This window comes from Saccopteryx bilineata, chromosome 5 (genome assembly GCF_036850765.1).
Source record: "Saccopteryx bilineata isolate mSacBil1 chromosome 5, mSacBil1_pri_phased_curated, whole genome shotgun sequence".
Lineage (NCBI taxonomy): Eukaryota > Metazoa > Chordata > Mammalia > Chiroptera > Emballonuridae > Saccopteryx > Saccopteryx bilineata.
Window position 1 is genome coordinate 237,216,540 of NC_089494.1, and position 16,373 is coordinate 237,232,912.

The window sequence follows — 16,373 nt, forward strand, 5'->3', positions numbered from 1 at the left end:
GATAGACAGACTCCTGTACACACCCAACCAGGATCCACCTGGCAAACCCCAACTGGGGCCAGGCAGCCAGGGCACATATTTCAATTTTGTCATGACTTTCTGTTTGAGTTTTTTCTATTAAAGCCATTAATACAGAAAGATCAATTTTGACAGTATCATTAAAAAATTTGATGGCTCAAAAACAGAAATTAGAATACTGTTCATTAAAAAAAAAAAAAAAAAAAAAGATGGCCTGACCTGTGGTGGCGCAGTGGATAAAGCGTCGACCTGGAAATGCTGAGGTCGCCGGTTCGAAACCCTGGGCTTGCCTGGTCAAGGCACATATGGGAGTTGATGCTTCCAGCTCCTCCCCCTCTTCTCTCTCTCTCTGTCTCTCTCTCTCCTCTCTAAAATAAATAAATTAAAAAAAAAAAAAGAATACTGTTCATTGTACAACAGACTAAAATATAAGTTTTCCACTTTTCTCTAAAATATATTCCACTAAAATATAAGGGCCACTTTTCTCAAATATGGCCCTGGCTGGTGACAAAGTGGACACTGTTGGCCCGATGTATGGACATCCTGGGTTCAATTCACGGCCAGAGCACACAGAAGTGACCATATGCTTCCCCCTTCTCCCTCTTTCCCTCTTGAAACCAGTGGCTCGAATGGTTCAAGCGTGGCCCCAGATGCTAAAGATAGCTCTCCATTGGGGTGCGACAGCCAGAGGCACTAAAAATAGCTCAGTGCTTGAACATCACATCACCCAAGCTGGGGTTGCCAGGTGGATCCCAGTCGGGGCGCATGCAGGAGTCTGCTTCACTATCTCCCCTTCTCTCACCCCTCAAAAAGAAAAAATATATATATTCAATGTAAAAGTTTTGTATTTTCCTGTAAATTTTTATGATATTATACATATATAAAGTTCAGCAAAATTTTTTATTCCATTACTGAAAATAATTCTGTAGCATAAAAAGTATGAAAAAATGATCCACTCTAGGTGTTGAATACTGATGTCACTGATAGAAAAATTATTTCAGTATTAATTAGTGATTGATTTATTAAACTATATTTATTGACTTAAATACCATTTTACATATTTTAGTAATTTACATAAAAACTTAAAAATATATTTATAAGGCCCAGGCCGGTTGTCTCGGTGGTAGAGCGTTGGCCTGGTATATAGATGTCCTGGGTTCAATTCCTGACCAGGGCACAGAGGAGAAGTGCCTGTCTGCTTCTCCACCCCTCCCCCTCTCCTTCCTGTCTCTCTCTTCCCCTCTTGCAGCCAAGGCTCCATTGGAGCAAGCTGGCCCAGCGCTGAGGATCGCTCTATGGCCTCACCTTAGGTGCTAGAATGGCTCTGGTTGCAACAGTGCAATGGCCCAGATGGACAGAGCATCTGGGCTTGCTGGGTGGATCCTGATCGGGCACATGTGGGAGTCTGTCTCTCTGCTTCTCACTAAAGAAAAATACAAAACAAAACAAAACAAAAAAATATATACATACACACACATTTTAAACTATTTTCCACTTTTCTGCACTTTTATAAGGTTTTTTTTCTTTTATTTATTTATTTATTTTTTAAATTTTATTTTATTTATTCATTTTAGAGAGGAGAGAGAGAGAGAGAGAGAGAGAGAGAGGGAGGAAAGAGAGATGGGGGGAGGAGCTGGAAGCATCAACTCCCATATGTGCCTTGACCAGGCAAACCCAGGGTTTCGAACCGGCGACCTCAGCATTTCCAGGTCGACGCTTTATCCACTGCGCCACCACAGGTCAGGCCAGGGTTTTGTTTTTTTGTTTTTGTTTTTCAATTCAGTTCATGGGTCGCATATCTAGACAGGATCAGAGTAACAGGGAAATAGATGTTAACCAGAGATCCTAGCTAGGTACTGAACACAGTACTGACTGTACTCTGATTTGGCCCCTCTGAGAGGGCATATACACTTTGGGGTGTATGACAATTTCATGTTTGCATCGTTTTCTTGGTCTTGCCCTTTGGTCTTGGCTCTATTCCCTTTTCCTTGACCCTAATACAATACAATACAATGATTTTACCATTGATCTATTCTACTTTCTCATAAAACTTGCCTCAAATCTTGATACTTGTTAAGGTATAAATTAAAAGTATGGAAAGGAGGTAGAGTAGAATCAAACACTTCGAAGAGGAATACAATATATCGCCCTTAAAAACAGAGCTCGCGCCTGACCAGACAGTGGCTCAGTGGATAGAGTCGGACTGGGATGTGGAGGACCCAGGTTCGAGACCCCGAGGTCGCCAGCTTGAGCATGGGCTCATCTGGTTTGAGCAAAGCTCACCAGCCTGGACCCAAGGTCGCTGGCTCGAGCAAGGGGTTACTCGGTCTGCTGAAGGCCCGCGGTCAAGGCACATATGAGAAAGCAATCAATGAACTAAGGTGTCGCAACAAAAAACTAATGATTGATGCTTCTCATCTCTCTCTGTTCCTGTCTGTCCCTATCATCCCTCTCTCTGACTCTCTGTCTCTGTAAAAAACAACAACAACAAAAAAAAACAGAGCTCACCTGACCTGTGGTATAAACTCAGTGGATAAAGCATCAACCTGGAATGCTGAGGATGATGGTTCGAAACCCCAGGCTTTCCTGGTCAGGGCACATACAGGAGTTGATGCTTCCTGCTCCACCCCACCTTCCCTCTCTCTCTCTCCTCTCTAAAATGAATAAATAAATCTTAAAAAAAAAATAACAGTTCAAATCACTTTCTTTTCCAACTCCTTTCCTAGAATAGTTTTTCATCTGCCTTTCACAGAGGCCTTGAATGTGATCACTAAGACCTAGAATTACCTAAGTTCTTTGGGGCTTTTGAGTTGAGACACCTTACATTTTTGTTTGGCTATTTAGATATCTTATGTTTCCAAAATTTTGTGTATGAACATTAACTGCCTGGTTATCTTTGGCATGGTTTGTAATAGCACCTTAGGAATTCTTACAGACAAAAATAGTTCATAGCAAGAGGAGTCCCAATGCAAAGATAATATTGAGTAGCAGTTCTCTACCAGTCGCTGTGCTATGTAAAGGTTAAAAAGACATGATTCCAACCCTTAAGGAGAAAAGACATAACAACAAATTGTACTAATGCAGTATGATATGTGCTATAATATAATAAAAGTTTACACAAAGAACTACAAGAGTCTAGAAAAATTTTACTGTGCCTAAATGAGGGAGTTCAGAGAGACACAGAGGGAAGGCTTCAGAAAGGTTCTAGGTAAATGGAATTTCATCCGAAGGGAGATAGGTATTTCAGACTAGGTAGGGAGATAGATCAAATACTGATTTGGATATTTCAAATCCCAGCTACATGATTCATTAAAAATGCATACATAATCTTCCTGACTGGTGGTGTCACAGTGAATAAAACGTCGACCTGAAATGCTGCGGTGGCTGGTTCAAAGCCCTAGGTCACTGGCTTGAGCAGGCGATCATCCACCCAATCACAAAGCTTGCTAGCTTGAGCCCAAAGGTCACTGGCATGAAAAGTCCAAGGTCACTGGCTTGAGCAAAGGGACACTGGTATGGCCCCAGTCAGGGTACGTCCAAGAAGCTCAATGTATTAATACAACTGAAGTGAAAGCAACTACAAGTTGCTACTTATCACCTTCTCTCCCCCTACCTGTCTCTCTCTCTCAAAAAACCAAAACAATGTATACATGATGTAAGGCAAATCACATTTCAGCTTGAGTTTCTTACCAGTAAAAGGAGGGTTTGCCTAAAAGATCTCTATTGTCCTTACTACTAACAGGGTATATTTGCAGCCATCTACATCAGACAATAATTCCTTCAAGATTAACAACATATTATACAACATTGTATATCCATTTTAATATACTTCTTGATTATAATCCGTAGGTTCTGTGTCCATACCAAAAAATATTTTCATCTCCCCAATATCTTTTGTTAACTTGTCACATTTATGCATTCATTCATTGGTTGATTCTTGTTTGTGCCCTGACCAGGGATCAAACCCACAACTTTGGCATTGGGACAGCACTCAAACCAACTGAGCTCCTCAACCAGGGCCTCCAGCATCTTCAGTTTCTCTCTGCACTGCCTTTTCTCCTTAGTCATAAAGTGAGCCTGTGCACACATTTCTCATCTTAGAAAGCAAGCAAACCTTCACCTGACTATTTGGTCATTATTTTAGTTCCCCTTTAAAGAGCCAAACTTTCCTGAAAAAATTTTTAGCTCACTACTCTCCAAGCTCTAAACTGTTAAATTCCATTATTTAATCAAAACCTGCTCAGAGATTAGAAAGCTCACAATATGCTGACACTATTGCCCATCTGCAATGGCTGATCTGCCCTTTTTGATGTGGTTAATGTTGCGGATGGTGCCCTCCTTGCCATCTCTACTCCTCTTCATGTTTACTTCAGTACATACCTAATTCATTTGACAATTACTGTGTGCCTATGATCTTTCATGAGAGTAACAAGACTGTGCTTAAGAAGTTTATAACGAACTGGGTAAACAACTAATAAGAATATAAAGTAGATTATGTACAAGTACTAGATCATATAAGAAATTCTACGGGCCTGACCAGGCGGTGGCACAGTGGATAGAGCGTCAGACTGGGATGCAGAGGACCCAGGTTCGAGACCCCAAGGTCGCCAGCTTGAGTGCGGGCTCATCTGGTTTGAGGGAAAAGCCCACCAGCTTGAACACAAGGTCGCTGGCTCCAGCAAGGGGCTACTCGGTCTGCTGAAGGCCCGCGGTCAAGGCACATATGAGAAAGCAATCAATGAACAACTAAGGTGTTGCAATGCACAATGAAAAACTGATGATTGATGCTTCTCATCTCTCTCCGTTCCTGTCTGTCTGTCCCTGCCTATCCCTCTCACTGACTCACTCTGTCTCTGTAAAAAAATAAATAAATAAAAATTAAAAAATAAAATCACCTGGACTCGTACTGTGGAACTTTATTTTTTTATTTTTATTTATTTATTTTTTTTGCTATTTTGGTTACTGCATACAATTGATTTTATTCATTTTTGGGGGGGAGAGAGACAGAGAGGAGAGAGAGACAGGGGGGAGGAGTTGGAAGCATCAACTCCCATATGTGCCTTGACCAGGCAAGCCCAGGGTTTCGAACCGGCAACCTCAGCATTTCCAGGTCGACGCTTTATCCACTGCGCCACCACAGGTCAGGCGCTGTGGAACTTTAAAAAAAAAAAAAAAGAAATTCTACGGAAGACTTGGGAAGGTTCAGTGAGGTGGTAGCATTTGGAGGGTCATTTGAAAGATAAGACTTCGCCTGACCTGTGGTGGCGCAGTGGATAAAGCATCGACCTGGAAATGCTGAGGTCGCTGGTTCGAAACCCTGGGCTTTCCTTGTCAAGGCACATATGGGAGTTGATGCTTCCAGCTCCTCCCCCCTTCTCTCTCTCTCTCTCTCTCTGTCTCTCCCTCTCCTCTCTAAAAATGAATAAATAAATAAATTAAAAAAAAAAAGAAAGAAAGATAAGACTTCAATTTATAATATGGAAGAGAATCATATCAAAAAAACCGAGTTATTTTAAATGCACATAGGCAGAAATCAAACGTGTACTTAGAGAAACATCACTATAGGGACATATCTTTCCATATAAACCTTTTATTTTTACAAAAAGAATAAATGGTGGTTAAAGAAACAAAAGGTACCCTGGCCTGATAGCTTAGTTGGTTCGAGCATCATCTCAAAGCACAGTTTGCTGGTTTGACTCCCATTTAGGGACACATACAGGAACAGGTCGACGTCCCCGCCTCTCTCACTAAAATCAATAGTATTTATTTTTATTTATTTTTTAATATTTAAGTGTGTTCTATTATTTTTATTTATTTATTTATTCTTTACAGAGACAGAGAAAGGGATAGACAAGGACAGACAGACAGGAACGGAGATGAGAAGCATCAATCATTAGTTTTTCGTTGCGTGTTGCAACAACTTAGTTGTTCATTGATTGCTTTCTCATATGTGCCTTGATCACGGGCCTTCAGTAGACCGAGTAACCTCTTGCTTGAGCCAGCGACCTTGGGCTCAAGCTGGTGAGCTTTTGCTCAGACCAGATGAGCCCGTGCTCAAGCTGGCGACCTCGGGGTCTCGAACCTGGGTCTTCCGCATCCCAGTCCAACGCTCTATCCACTGCGCTACCGCCTGGTCAGGCTTATTTTATTTTTTTAAAGATTTTATTTATTCATTATAGAGAGGGGAAGGGGGGGAGAAGCAGGAAGCATCAACTCCCATATGTGCCTTGACCAGGCAAGCCCAGGGTTTTGAACTGGCGACCTCAGCATTTCCAGGTTGATGCTTTATCCACTGTGCCACCACAGGTCAGGCAAAATCAATACAGTATTTAAAAATCAAAAGGCCTAGCCTGGCCTGTGGTGGAGCAGTGGATAAAGAGTCGACCTGGAACACTGAGGTTGCCAGTTCAAAAACCCTGGGCTTGCCTGGTCAAGGCATATATGGGGGTTGATGCTTCCTGCTCCTCTCTCCCCCTTCTCTCTCTCTCTCTCACTCTCCTCTCTAAAAATTAATAAAAGAAAATTTTTTTTAAATTATAAAAATAAATAAATAATAAAATCAAAATCAAAAGGCCTATTCCAATCTATGGTCATTCTTTTGAGACAAGCTTTCAGAACTATTTCTTCAGATAGTTTTAAAATAATATTCTTTAAATACTATTTCTTAATTTATAAATTCTGTATATATCTACAATCTGCTCTGAGAAGTAAAAATTTATCATTTGTAGAGACCCTCCACCCCCATCCTATAATAGATTTATCACTACATTTGGTTAAATCAATCATCAGCATTTTTTGCCTTGCAAATCTTGTTTATGTCAATAAAATGTCAAGTTGTGTATTTTATTTCTTCTCTTGAGAAGACCTATGAAATACTAGTCAAGACTACCAGCTCTGCAGCCTGCATGTGGCACTTCCTAGCCGTGTTAAGTATTTAATCTTTCTTCCCATCTCTTCATCTACAAAATGAGGAGAGGACCTACAGGGTTGTTGTAAAATCAGACTAAATGAGTTACTACATGGAAAAGTACTTAGAATAATTACTGTCGCTTAGTATATACTCAAAATTATCAGCTATTTGTATTATTGTAGGGTTTTGTCCTAGTTGACAATCATCTTCCTTGTGCATTTCTAGTTGCTTGTGTAAGTCCAGAGGTGCTGCTACACTGATGGAATAAATGAGGTTATTCAGTAGGGTAATGTCTCCATATTGAGTATTTTATCAAGTCCTCTTTCCTAAGTCCTCCTCCCAAAGCTCTCGGTCCTGCTCTGATAAAGCTGTTTTCTTTTTGTTATCACAGACCTTCCTATATTGCTTCCCTGAAATAATACTTTCTTTAACCGCATCTTTCTTTTTTGATATGCTCCATTTTTGTACATAATAACTACAAGCAACTTAAGATGATGAACATTAATTTTCTGAAATTTTTGCATGTTTCATTCCATTCTAATGACAGCTGGAGTTACATGGGAAATAATTTTAATCAGCATTTAAAGTTTCACTGTCTTCTAAAATACCGTGCAGTTTTTTAAGAAATGTAATGCTTTGCTGATTCTTGTCTTTTTCTTTCAAGGGATCCTTAGAATCCTTCTTTCTGACCAGTGCACTTAAGTTTGACAAAGAAATGTGTCTTTTATCACTGATGGCACTGGCATGGTGGATCATTCAGTTGGGAAATTTGTCCTTTCAGGTTCAAAATGTTCTTGTACTACTTGGTAATATAATCCCTCATTTTCTCGCTTCTGTCTTGGAGTTTGTCCTCTTTCTGGGACCAGCTGTCAAACGTCCTGGGATGATTCAGTATATAGCTCATTTGCTTCTGTTTTCCTTGAGCCCCGCCCCTCCATTGAGACTTCCTCTACTTTATTTACTACCCTTCTATTTATTCATTTACTCTACAAGTATTTACTGATAACTGACCTAATATATTTTTATATATTTCAGTCAATGTTCTGGAAATTGGAGGTAAAAGTCTAAAATAAGACAAAATCCTTATGGTAGACAAAATTTTAAAAGCTATTATGTAGTTAAGCATCATAAAGAAAAATTAAGCAGGGAGAGGGAGAGATGAAGGGAGGCAGCAGCTTTCAGTCAGAGCGAGCATTTGAACAGCAACATTAGTAAAATGATTAAACAAGACGTGTGAGGATCTGGGAGAAAAGCATTCCAGGCAGAGGAACAGGCTGCTCAAAGGGCCTCAGGTTGAAGACTGCTGTACATATTTGACAAATGCCAAGAGGTTAGTACATCTAGCATAGGGTGAGAAGAAGAAAGGGTAAGACCTGTGAATGATCAAGAGTAGAAGGGGGTAGATAGTGTGGCCATGGTAGAGAGCATAAATTTTATTCTAAATATAGTTGAAAGCCATTTTGAGCAGGCAAGTGCCACCTAAACATCTTGGCTGCTATGTGACACTATAGGAGCTCAAGAATGGAAGCAGGGACACGTACGAGGTCAAAGCAAATGGGATAGCGACTCGGTTACGGGAGTAGCAGACAGCAGTTAAGTGAAATCAGAGCCAAACTACAGGGTGGGCCAAAGTAGGTTTATAGGTATGAGTATAGCAGCTTATTCTTTTTTTTTTTTTTTAATTTATTTTGAGGCAGAGGGGGAGGGGGAGAGAGAACAGGTGAGGAACAGGAAGTATCAACTCCTGTATGTGCCTTGTGCCTTGACCAGGCCAGCCCAAGGTTTCGAACCGGTAACCTCAGCATTCGAGGTCCATGCTTTATCCACTGCACTACCCCAGGTCAGGCTATAACAGTTTATTCTTGTATAAATTATTGTATTATTTGTAATACAACTATAAGCCTACTTTGGCCCACCCAAGCAAGAACTGAGCTAATAGGAATTGCTAATAAACATGGGTTGTGAGGTAGAGAACGGAGTAAAAGATGATTGTAAGGGTTCTTGCTTGCACAAAGATAGATGATGGTATCAATTCAACTGCCTTTAGGGGTCGGGAACCTTTTTGGCTGAGAGAACCATGAATGCCACATATTTAAAATGTAATTCCATGAGAGCCATACAACGACCTGTGTACCTTACGCATTATCCAATAAAAATTTGGTGTTGTCCCGGAGGATAGCTGTGATTGGCTCCAGCCACCTGCAACCATGAACATGAGCGGTAGGAAGTGAATGGATTGTAATACATGAGAATGTTTTATATTTTTAATGTTTTTTTAATTAAATTTAATGCAGTGACATTGATAAATCAGGGTACATATGTTGAGAGAAAATATCTCTAGATTATTTTGACATTTGATTGTGCTGTATATTTTTAATGTTTTTTAAATTAAAGATTTGTCTGCAAGCCAGATGCAGCCATCAAAAGAGCCACATCTGGCTTGCGAGCCATAGGTTCCCAATACCTGGCCTAAATGGAGCAGCAGTTTTGGATGGTCTTAGAGCAAGAACAAAGTTTGTTTTTTTATTTTTCCACTGATGAGAGAGAAAGGAAGCAGCAGCATCAACTTGTTGTTCACTCAGTTGTTCCATTTAGTTGTGTACTCAACGATTGCTTTTTAGCGGAGAGGGACAGACAGAAAAGGAGATGAGAAGCATCAACTTGTAACAGCACTTTAGTTGTTCATTGATTGCTTTTTCATTATGTGCCTTGACCAGGGGGCTCCAGCCAAGCCCTTGCTTAAGCCAGCGACCTTGGGCTTCAAGCCAGCGACTTTTGGGCTCAAGCCAGATACCATGGGGTGATCACACATTCAAGCTAGTGAGTTCACACTCAAGTTGGTGACCTTGGGGTTTCAAGTCTGGATCCTCAGCATCCCAGGTTGACACTCTCTACCCACTGTGCCACCACCTGGTCAGGCATCTGCTTTGCATATGTACCCTGACTAGGAGTTGAACCCATGACGTCTAGCAAGCTGGGTGGATACTTTATCCACTGAGTAACCTGGCCAGGGCCAAGGTTTGTTTTCTTAAACCTAAAGTTGCAATGCCCAACATAGTGGCTAAAAGCATAGAGATGGACTTTATGAGTCTTGGACCAAATGGGTTACGGAGCCCACAAGTTTCCTTTTTGTATGCTAAGGTAAGAAGGTAGAAATTAACAATGCAGAAAGACAGGGAAGCCAAGTCCTTGAATAGACTAGGGAAGACAGTATTTACCAAAAGATGAAGAGAGGAAGATACATTTGATGAGATATACTCCTTGCTTCTTTGTTACATAAGAAATTCATTAGCGTGAAGGATTAGCAGCTGTTGGAGATCAAAGGTAAGTAAACTGTGCAATGCCACCTCACAGAATGCAAGACTGAAATGATCATGCAATATTGAAGCTAAGGAAGTGCTAATGGCCCACCTGAAAGTAACGGTTACTAGTTCACAGTAAGAATGATCAGCCCGTGCCTGACTAGGCGGTGGCGCAGTGGATAGTGCATCGGACTGGGATGCGGAGGACCCAGGTTCAAGACCCTGAGGTCGTCAGCTTGAGCGCGGGCTCATCTGGTTTGAGCAAAGAGCTCACCAGCTTGGACCCCAGGTCACTGGCTTGAGCAACGGGTCACTTGGTCTGCTGTAGTCCCCCGATCAAGGTACATGAGAAAGCAATCAATGAACAACTAAAGTGCCGCAACGAAAAACTGATGATTGATGCTTCTCATCTCTCTCCGTTCCTGTCTGTCTGTCTCTATCTATCCGTCTCTCTGACTCTCTCTCTCTCTCTCTGGAAAAAAAAAAGAAAAAGATCAGCCCAACTGTTTTTCTAGGTAAATTCTATTAGGCAGGTATAGGAGTTGACTAGGTAGAGAAATGAGATTTTGCAAGGAATATCAGGAAACAAGGGACAAGATTAGTGATGACCCATGGACTCTACACTGGGTAAAGCGCATAACAAGGAGTGCACCAGTCTCACCTTCAGAAATGTAGGGTGTGGGATTAAAAACAGCTGCTGAGGACTTTAAACCAACCTTATCAATGGCCACTTTAGACATAACCATTCCATATCTTCATTTTTTAACTGCTGCCCTAATCTAAGTATCATAGTTTCCTTGTTTCAATTTACTTTTCCCTTACCTCTACCTCAGTTCCAAAGCTTCTGCTTCAGTAATAGGTGCCCCTTACCTATACAAGCCCTGCCTCAGTCATTCCACTTTCTCAATGCTTTTGTGCAACAGCCCTCCCTCAACCTAAATTCCACACTAGGTCAAGATAAAGGCTAGGGAAAAAACAAAGAATCAAGAGACATCAGGCAGAATTGATAGAACGGAAATGTAATTAACTTACTGTTACAAAGCCTAGAATTAACCTAAAAAGGAATAAGCATGCTGCTCAGTGACCAAGAGGTAACCTAAAAATAAAAATCAGAGACATTTAAAAACTACTGTCTCTATGGCTTTGTATTAGAAATAGAATAAGGATCATAGATTTTCTACTATGAACTCTTCACTACTAATTATAAAAATACATTCTTTAAAATGTAATTTTTTAAATAAAAATCATGAACCATGCTATAATCACCTCAGCAGACTGTTATCCTGAATTTATTTCCTTATAAAAAATTTTTCCTTTTGATTTTGTCATGAAATCTTACAAGGTCAACCTCAGAGGAGCTACTGCTCCTCATTCACAGAGTATGACATTATGTAATGGAATAAAATCTTTAGAACCAATTATTTGTTGCAGTATAGACCATTTTCTATGGGCCCCATAAACCAAGAACACTGCTATGTATTCTATTATTCCAAAATTAGAAAAAATGTGTATTTAGTGAATGTAAAGTAATTTCAGCAGATGTCATGAAACCCTAAATATAGTTGAAGCTGGTTCACCAAAACATTCTGTTCAATTCATACCATGAACATTGGTTTGGGCACACTTTCCTTGAAGACCTCACTCCCACCTGAACTGGATTTTCCTTTTCATGCTTGCAAATGATCCCTCCACATTTCCTATTTTTAAAGAAAACAAGAGTATTATTTAGACTTCAAAATGCTACCAAGTTTAGTAGGTACATATAAATAGCAATATTATGGGATTTCTACCAAAAATTGCCTATAACTATGGATATCCAACTCATTTAATTGATCTTTTAAAACATTTTTAAAAAACAAAAAGACTGGAAAGTCTCCCTTTTCCTTAAAATGTATAATTCTACACATATGGTTACAAGATACCTAAATAATGTCTTTAATCCTGTTCCTCAATATTGCTTAGGACAGGAGTTCACTCATCTATCAATATAATGCAACATGTATAGCAAAGGAATATATTTCACGTATTGAAAATGAAGAGCTATGAAATACAATCATTAAAGAGCCTAATGTTAGACATGTGAAGAAAAAGTACAACTAGTTGCCTGTCAATCAACTCAGGTATAGTCTGAACATGCAGCAAAATTTTTATGCTGGAAGAGAGAAACAAATATTACTCAGTAAAAAATAAAATATACTCTGAGCTTGTAAAATTTTGCCATTTTAGTTTCCCTTGTTTTATCTACATATACTGCAGAAAGATTCTACAAGTATTATAAACTAAGTATTTACAAGCTTTGCCTTGACCTTGGTTCAACATCTTAAAAGGTACTTATAATAGGAAAATTAATTTAAATGATCAAGTTGTGTTTTATTTTACTTTTAACAAAATTAAATGGTCATCACAACACAAATACATGAATAGATAGTATATTACTGTAGGGCATATTCTAAAAACTTTATTAGAGAATTCATGTTATTTACTGAAAATCTTTTACTTCTCTGATGATCAAATCAAAACATGTACCAAATATTTACTATCCTTTAAACCAGGGGTTCCCAAACTTTTTACACAGGGGACCAGTTCACTGTTCCTCAGACCATTGGAGGGCTGCCACATACAGTGCTCCTCTCACCGACCATCAACGAAAGAGGTGCCCCTTCCGGAAGTGCGGCGGGGTCCTGATAAATGGCCTCATATCGGGACCCCGCCGCACGGGCCGCGTGCCGTAGTTTGGGGATGCCTGCTAAACCGACCATCCTTTGCTGGGAACTTGTATGAGAGCTCACTTGAATTCCATGTGTTACCCTTGATTTTTAATATGTAAAGATCCAGCTTGCTCCGTGAAAAGAGCACTTCATACTGGCATTCTAGTCAGGAGCAATTCCATTTCCAGGCTACAGAAACTCCTAGGACTGCTGAAAGCTGGTTATGAATGCCCTAAAGACACAAAGTAACAATCAGTTTTCCTATGTACAGTAACCAGTACAAATCCTAACCAATATAACCTCTTCTAATGACCAATACTAATAGGAGGCAGAGGTAATGATAGTGACTCAAGACTTTTGGAAACAATACAAAGTCCTTTTCACTGTAATAGGCACCCTTTCCAGAAAGGTTTCCATGTACATGTGAAAAATAAATGATTATTCTCAATACCAATTCTGGATTACTCTAAACTTTGGATTAGAACCTAGCCAAATAATGTTTACAAATAAAAAACTTTAACTAGAATTCAACTTTCAACCCATTTTTAAATTTAAAGACTCAATATAATTTACTGCATCATTATGTTCATCTTTTTGAAACTTGTCTATGAGAAATCGCTACTGGTTCTTCTTGTTTAAATTAATATGGAGGTTTAACTGCCTGTCCATAGATGAGTACCCAGAAAGAAGATATAAACCATTTTCAGGGGAAAACATGCATGCATTTATTTTTAAGAATTCCCAGTAAGGGGGGAAAAAAAATTCAACATCTTTAAAAATGTGTTTATTTTTTTAAAAATTCAGTTGTGTACAAAACTGTTTCGTAGTTTTAATTCTCAAGACAAATACCCAACCCTCCACCCACACAGCCCACCCTGCTTCATGGTCTTTCTGGTAACCCACCCATTTTCCCCATACAGAAAGTGAACGGCTCAGGATAGACCCTCCTACAGAATCTATCATCACTAACAGATGGTTTAGAATAGAGATCTAGAGAAGCTAATAAGCAAGGTTCTTTCTTGGTGAGGTGAATGAGAATCCCTATAATGGCAGTAGACTTCCAGCAGACAACACAACAAAGCACCATCAATTGCTGAAAGCTAAAAAATAGATATTATTTTCAATAGCATTTCATTTTCTATTGGAAAAGTCTTTAAATTACATTAAATAAGTCTCTTTCCCCCCAAAAGAAATAATCTAGCTTTTATTATGATGCCTGTAAAAAGTAGGTAACAGCAAGCACACAAGGATTGGTTAACAAAACAGTGCAATGATTTGTATCCACTCAACCCCTAGAATCAAACTGATAAAGCCTGTCACATCTGATTATATATAGCAGCATGGTTAAAATAACCAAGCATAAGGTGACACTTTCTGAACTTACATTTAGGTGATCACAGGTTTATGAGGGTAGATCAGTCTAATAAAGTGGTAACAGAACAAACAGGACAAGGGAGATACTGACATTACCCTACCCCTGCGTCAACAAGATTTTTGATCCATTTTGCAACAGTGCAAATAGAATGTGTGACATAATATGTAGACACTACAGAAAAGTCACGTTTTGGAAAAAGGCTATTCATCAGTAAATACTTCAAGTTGCCTTCTTCTCTAGTGACAGCAAATGGCTGATATTAAGGATTTATGTTAAAACTGATACTAAAAGAATGGAAATGTAAATTTTTTAAATCAATAGTTTGTACCCTGAAATAGAAATTTCTTGAACTATAAAGTGATTAATACAACATCATTTTGTAAAAGTCCATGAAACAAAGTTAACTGTAAACAGACGGCTTCCTTTTTCATATCCTAACATTGTTTCCATCTATGTACTAGTATACCTAGCTCAAACTTTTCCCTGCCTGAATCCATCTTAAATCTTTGACAACAAAATGCTTTCCTTCCCCCACTGCTACAAGATTGTGAAAACATTACCTTACTCCTATTGCAGTTTAAAAAGCTCAAATTAGGCATACAGTTATAGCCAAGATCTACTTTTCACATTGATAAACATACTAAGCAGCCTAAACAGTAACATGATATGCTACATTCTGTAGTGCATAAACAATAACCACTTTAACTGCCAATTCTTTCTCATAGATACTTAAAAAAATTATTTTGCATAGTTTTAAGCACCACCAACAATCACAAATGTGAACTACCCCAAAAAACTCAAAAGCATAATACTCAGAATCCAAACGTGTTATGTGTTTTAAAAAACCAGTCACTATTCCAAACACTTGTGGGAGCCAACTCATAGCATACAATTTAGTACAAGTTCCTTAAATATCTGTATTTATATACCACCTACTGCAGTGGTTCTCAACCTGTGGGTCGCGACCCCGGCGGGGGTCGAACAACCAAAACACAGGGGTCACCTAAAGGAATTTCTGATGGCTTTAGGTGACCCTGTGTTTTGGTCATTCGACCCGCGCCGGGGTCGCGACCCACAGGTTGAGAACCACTGACCTACTGTATACTTATCTGGGTCACAAATTGCTCTTCTTTCAGTAATATGTACTGAAATACTATACAACTAATTTATTCTTTTAAAAGTCAGGCACATACCCATGGAATAGACCTGAATACAGTAAAAGCCTATTGGGAGTATCAGTGACTTCTAGCAAATCTGCCAGCCCTAAACAGGATATCAATATACATATTTTTAACCATAATTTTTGAGGTTTTTAAAACTGAAATTATTTTAAAAATTGGGAATTACAAAAATAATTTTCACCAGGGTACCTTTTTCATAGACCTGTACTTTTCCCAAACATATATAAGACCAGAGTGAAAAAATTGCCTTAATTTCTATATTTAGGGAAATAAATCTATCTATACAGAAGTGGGGAAAAAACAAAATAAAAAACAAAACAGGATGACACGGGAAATATTCCAGAAAAAAAGGATTATCACATTAAATGAAAATGAGGTAAATAAATTTGAAATGAAAATTCCATTATGGAGAATCTCCATACCCAATATTTTACTTTTCACTTTCCTGGGCACTGGGATGTTGAATTATAGTTAGATAAATAGATACCCTATGGGCTAATGTGCATAAAAATCAAAGGCAAGGTATAGCTGCCTCCCAGAGTTAAGGAAGTAATGCTTTAACATTTAGTAACCTCTCAGTTTTCTCCTTTGTCTAACCACAGGACAATTAAAAAGACCCTGAAAATATAGGCAAAAAGTAAACTAAGTATATGTGTCTGATACTTAAAATAATCCAAATAGTACTATTACCAAGCTGCCCTCCACTAAAAATAATTTTAATTCTAACCAACAATGCAGCAAAACTGTCCGCATTTTCATACAATTCCAACCTTAATTCAAAATATCAAGAACAAGGTTTAGTTATTTAAAATAAATAAAGAAAAATCTTGTTTCCTTTGGCATCTTTAGAAAGTAACTAAACTACAACAATTAAAGGAA